At 35.6% G+C, this 6,000-nt stretch overlaps 1 protein-coding gene and 1 pseudogene across 2 annotated transcripts in view; both read left to right on the top strand.

Annotated features, from left to right (window-relative positions):
• The window catches only part of Naaladl2 (N-acetylated alpha-linked acidic dipeptidase like 2), a 1,234,236-nt gene that overhangs the window by 1,205,619 nt on the left and 22,617 nt on the right, over nt 1-6,000 (top strand). The gene's annotated exons all lie outside the window — the stretch shown is intronic.
• Nucleotides 286-1,651, top strand: LOC110290959 (annotated as a pseudogene).

Here is a 6,000-nt window from a genome sequence, read left to right as displayed (position 1 = left end):
AAAAAAAAAAAAAAAAAAAAAAAAAAAAAAACTGGGAATGGGTGGGTAGGGAAGTGGGGGGAAGGGTATTTTGGGATAGCATTGGAAATGTAATTGAGGAAAAGATGTAATAAAAAATAAAATTAAAAAAAAAGAGTTACTTCAAGACATTTTATACTATTTATGGCTCTTGTGAAGGTAGTTGGTTCCCTAATTTCTTTATCATTTTTTTAAAAGAAAGGCTACTGATTTGTTTAATTTTATACCCAGACACTTTGCTGAGGTTGTTTATCATATTTTTGCTAAGTTAAGATTTGAAATCACAACAAACCCAAACTTATGGGACACAATGAAAGCAGTACTAAGAGGAAAACTCCTCCCCAAAAGAAACTGGGCTCTGGCTGGCATCAATCCAGTTGAGGGATAGTAGCTGCATGATTCTGAAGAGCTGTTCATGCTACTCAGTCATTCTTGCTCTGCCTTTGGACCCCTACGGTGTGGCTGAGAGAATGGCATTCCCTGTGGATTTGCTGGATAAATATACACAGGAGGAACTGGAAAATTCTGCTGAGGATTACCATTCCAACTTAAGGTCTGGCAACCTTGAAAATCCAGAGTGCTGTTCTAGTCTCCATATTATGATTCCAGTTAGCTTGACAAATGTGAGCTTTGTAGCTCTCTGTGGTGGTAATCAGACTCAGAAATTTCTTGATCTCTTTGCACCTGAGGATTCCCTTACAACTCTGGCACTTTACGTGGTTGGTCAATGGTAGGGCACTGATGATATTATGAAAACATCTGAATATTCTAGAGCGAGGCTGAAGCAGGAGAGCACTCTTGGAGAAAGTGGTTCTGTATGTTCTCAATCAAATTATTTATAGAAAACAGGAAATGGAGAGAAATGAAATCCCACTCCTTTGTCATAGCAGTGCCAACTATGCTAACATTCTATGGAAGAAAGGAGAGGTCGTTGGGTTTTATTCAGGTAAGCCTACAAGAAGCTTATGTGCCTCATTTCTTACTCAGAATTACCAACTTCCAGTTCTTAATACAATGCTTATAAGGAAGATATATAGAGGAAAGGATTTGGGGCTTCAAATGCTGGAAGATTTTGTTGATGCCTTTACAGAAGATGCACTCACCTTATGGTATCTACTGTCTTCTCTCATGCATATACCTTCCAAACAATACTTTGAAACATATCCAGAAGATCATGAACTTCTATGGGAAGTTGAAGATGTGGGTCACTGTCATCAGCAAATACTAGTCACCCCAGAATTACAGAGAGAGGCTTTTAAAGTTTCAGACATTTCTCAATATGAAGTCAGAAGACCTGTTTCTGGAGAACATAGTCTTGCCGCTGTATGAGGATATGAACCTGGAATGAAAGACACTCAATCTAGTGAACTGCAGATCCATTCCCTAAAACATGCCTTTGCTAGCACTTCTGAAGGTCCAGAAAAAGACTCCTGTTTCCACGCATACTCAGAGCAGCCATCTAAAGTGATTAAAGATTAGAAAGCATTTTCAGGATTCTGAATTTAATAGTTCCCAAGCTGAAGATGACAATTTTTCCCAGACTTCACCTGTGACTACAGTAAGCAAGTGAGAAACACATGCTTTTCATTCACAATGTTTCATGTATTGTTGTTTCTATACTGTGGGTATCTAGTCCTGAAGTAAGAGCTGCTGTATGTGGTACAGCAGGTGTCCTAGTAAGGGTTTGTGTCTAGCTTCTGCTACAAGATGACCTGTCAGGCTTCCCAGGACTGTCACCATCTCAACAGGGTTATTTAGAGCCTTAATAAGAAGTTGAAATAAACTCACCCATGGCATCTTCCATTGTGCAAATACAGAGTAGTCTAGTCACTGTGTTATCTGAAAGATTCATTATCATCACCTTTGAGTCTGGTAGAATAAGTTTTACTAATGCTGAAGCTTAACATCTGTTTTTCTAAAAAAAAAAAAAATCCTAATACTTTATAATTAATCCACTTTACCTAGGATACTGGATATAATTTTTAAGTTAGTAATAACCATAAATAATACAATCAGTTATTCCAGAGAGTTGGCTACTAACAGAATCAACAGAACTCTTCATAAACATGTCACCTTCAGATCAGACTCATTCCTGCAATCCCAGACATGGGAGGCTGAGATTGCTGAGACTCTGAGGCTAGTTTGTCCTATGTGGCAAAACCCTTTTGAAAAAGGGGAAATAACAAAGTGTCTTTGAATTTACTTTTCAGTTTTTGAAGGAGGATTTTATATGGTTGGAAAGTTGTTAAATGACCATTTCCTTCTGCCTCTACCTCCTGAGGTACGGGATTACAGGCTTTCACCATAATACCTAGCTTATACAATACAAGGGGGTGGAGCCCAGGACTTTATGTGTACTTTACAAGTTCTCTACTGAGACATCTCCGCAGCCCTTTATTGGCATCTGATAGAAACCAAGATTATATATTTTATAATAAAATTAGACCTTTTTTCCTACTAACCATTCAATTCAATTACTTATTGATTTATGGCTTTGTCATTTTAGATGTCAAATTATTTACTCAAAAAAATTCTGTTATTTATTTAAAGAATTTTAGATGGAGACAATTAGATGGTACATTGCAATAAAATATCTATATTAAAGATAAATATAAGTAAAATGTGTGAAGTGAATAAAATGTTTAAAAAACTATTTTTAAAAAAGAAACTGGAGAGAGCATGCACTAACAGCTTAACAAAATATTGGGAAGCTCTAGAACAAAAAGAAGCAAATACACCCAAGAGGAAATAATCAAACTCAGAGCTGAAATCAACCAAGTAGAAAAAAAAAAAAAAAAAGAACTATACAAAGAATCAACAAAATCAGGTTCTTTGAGAAAACCAACAAGACAGATAAAGCCTTAGCCAGACTACCCAGATGGCACAAAGACAGTATCCAAAATAAAAAAAAAAAAAAATCAGAAATGAACAGGGAGATATATTGCTGTTCCACCTATAGGGTTGCAGACCCCTTCAGTTCCTTGGGTGCTTTCTCTAGCTTCTCCATTGGGGGCCCTGTGTTCCATCTTATAGATGACTGTGAACATCCACTTCTGTATTTGCCAGGCACTGGGATAGCCTCATATGAGACAGCTATACCAGGGTCCCTTCATCAAAATCTTGCTGGCATATGCAATAGTGTCTGGGTTTGGTGGCTGATTATGGGATGGATCCTTGGTAGGGGAGCTGGGCGTAGGGAGGGTATAGGGAACTTTTGAGATAGCATTTGAAATTTGAAATGTATATAAAGAAAATATATAATTAAAAAAAGAAAGAAAAGGGAGATATAACAACAGAAACTGAGGAAATTTTTAAAAAATCATCAGATCCTACTACAAAAGCCTATACTCAACAAAAATGGAAAACCTAGATGAAATGGACAATTTTCTAGACAGATACCAAATAATAAAGTAATATCAAGATCAGATAAATCACCTAGACAGTCCCATAATATCCCATAGAAGCAGTCATTAAAAGTCTCCCAACCAAAGAAAGCTCAGGACCAGATAATTTAGTGCAGAGTTCTATCAGACCTTCAAAGAAGACCGAATACCAATAGTCTTCAAACTATTTAACAAAATAGAAACAGAAGGAATACTTCCCAATTCATTCCATGAAGCCACAGTTATGCTGCATAGTTTCCCTTGGAGATGGAAAGGTTTCTGTCTCATCAGGAATTTGTCACAATTTCCTTTCATAGAGGACTTCATAAGAGATTTTTTCTACTTCTATCATGTTTAATGTTGCTAATAGGTTTTAAAAACTGAAAAAAAATGTTTATGCTAAAAAAATTTACAAGACGTGTTCTGTTCTACCTTCCATAGATGAAGAACGTAGATGAAGGCGTCTTAGCCTTTATTGGCTCTGTATGTTTCTGTTTGGCCTGATGCTGTGAGCATTATGATATCAATTTGTTATGGCTCAGAATGCCTTGCACATGGAATGGCTTTCCTTGCTAAAGAGATCTGCACCCTGTAGGTGCAACAACATTATGAAGTAACCAGTATTCCGGAGCTCTTGACTCTAGCTGCATATGTATCAAAAGATGGCCTAGTCGGCCATCACTGGACAGAGAGGCCCATTGGACACGCAAACTTTATATGCCCCAGTACAGGGGAACACCAGGGCCAAAAATGGGAATGGGTGGGTAGGGAAGTGGGGGGGGGAGGGTATGGGGGACTTTTGAGTTAGCATTGGAAATGTAATTGAGGAAAATATGTAATAAAAAATATTTTAAAAATCCTAAAAAAAAAAAAAAAAAAAAAGAGTATCTAGCAGGTCCTATAAAGGCTCTACTCCCCAGGGTAGGGGAATGCCAGGGCCAGGAAGCAGGTATAGATGGAGTAGGGGATGGGGCTTTTCAGAGTGGAAACAAGGAAAGTGGACACCATTTGAAATGTAAATAAACTAAATATCTAATAAAAAGAATAAATGTAATGCTCCCTTAAAAAGAGTATCTAATAATAATATAAAAAGATTTGAAGATTACTCTTAGAATAGAAAAAGAGAATGTGAGAATTGAAGAGAAGCACCAAGACCAAGACAGACATCAGAGAGAAATGTCTACAGCCTCTGGATATAAGGATCTTTGCTGATCACTTCTTATTTTGCTGAATTTAAAGCATCAACATAACCAGTTCTTTGTCTCTCAGAACAAAATACATTTGCTTAGTTTGGACTGGATTTAATTTTATTGATTTTTTCATCACCATTGAATTCTGTACTTTGCAGTAGAATAATCAACTGTTAGTTTGCTATTGGTTTTGGAGGAGAAAATAGATTTATACATTTCCCTCATAGTTTATTATACTTCAATATAAACAGTATGTGTATATGTGTGTATGTATTAAGTTACTGTATCTGTTTTTGTATACATATACCTATATGACATATACAAATTTATATATACATTATATATAAATGTGAACAGGTATTCATGCATAAATATGTGTATACATGTATAAATCTTAAAATGTATATACAAGTAATAAAAATAAAAATAGCAAGCATGAACAAGAACAAGTTCCCACAGGCGGACAGGCATAAGGCTTCTCTGAACCTGATGCTTTATGTGCTCACAAAGCCACAGGAGGGCAGAGCATGTGTAGCTTAGCTTCAAAGACATTATTTATTCACAGCTGTTGAACAGTAGCAATAGCTTTGTTTTAAATGTACCTCATCTGCATTTGGGAATTGAAAAATGATTTTCAAGTTCTCTGAAAAAAATTACCCAACATTTCCTGTTTTTTGAGGTTAGAAAAGAGATTCACCAAAAACCACATTTTTAATCCCACTCCCTCTTTCTGATTGAGTGAAGGATGCAACTATGTTATTTCTTTTGTTGCTATCAAAATGTAAATGTTCTTGCATATTATGTGCTAAAAATAACAAAGTCCTGTATCTTAAATATTTCATTTATAACTTTACAATTATGAAATATTTAGTGATGTTGTAAGATTATCTCACAGACTCGCTGACACTTGTATAATTTAGGCTGAGGACATATTCTGCTCCAAGAGGTCTTGATCTTTGCATACCAGTCAGTTCACTGAATGATATTAGTTTGGGGATACTGGACTAATGTGTCTGCCAGAATATTCACTGAGTGAGGAATAAATATCAAGTGACATGTACCAACATGCCTATTTCAAGAATCCATTACATCTTTCCTCTCAGCTTTCGTCTACAATTCCAAAGGGTCCAACCCAGAGGCACATGCACTTTTTTTTTCATGAATTAAGTATTAGAATTTAAGAAATAAGGTTTCAGATAAGGAACTTTCCATTAATTGAAGAAGTCAATGACAATACAGGTATTTGATTTTTAATTCTTAACACTTAGATCTTGGGAAACAGATTCTCAAGTATCTCTAAAATATGGTTATTAAGTAAAATAAACACGTATTTAGTTATTTTGTAGTTTAAGTTATTTAAGAATAGATTTGCTCATTTTGTACAAAATAGAGTCTAGTATGATTAGTAA

The sequence above is a fragment of the Mus caroli genome, chromosome 3 (genome assembly GCF_900094665.2).
Source record: "Mus caroli chromosome 3, CAROLI_EIJ_v1.1, whole genome shotgun sequence".
Classification (NCBI taxonomy): Eukaryota; Metazoa; Chordata; class Mammalia; order Rodentia; family Muridae; genus Mus; species Mus caroli.
The sequence above is the reverse complement of the archived record's forward strand: the minus strand, read 5'-3'. Positions and strand labels throughout refer to the sequence as shown.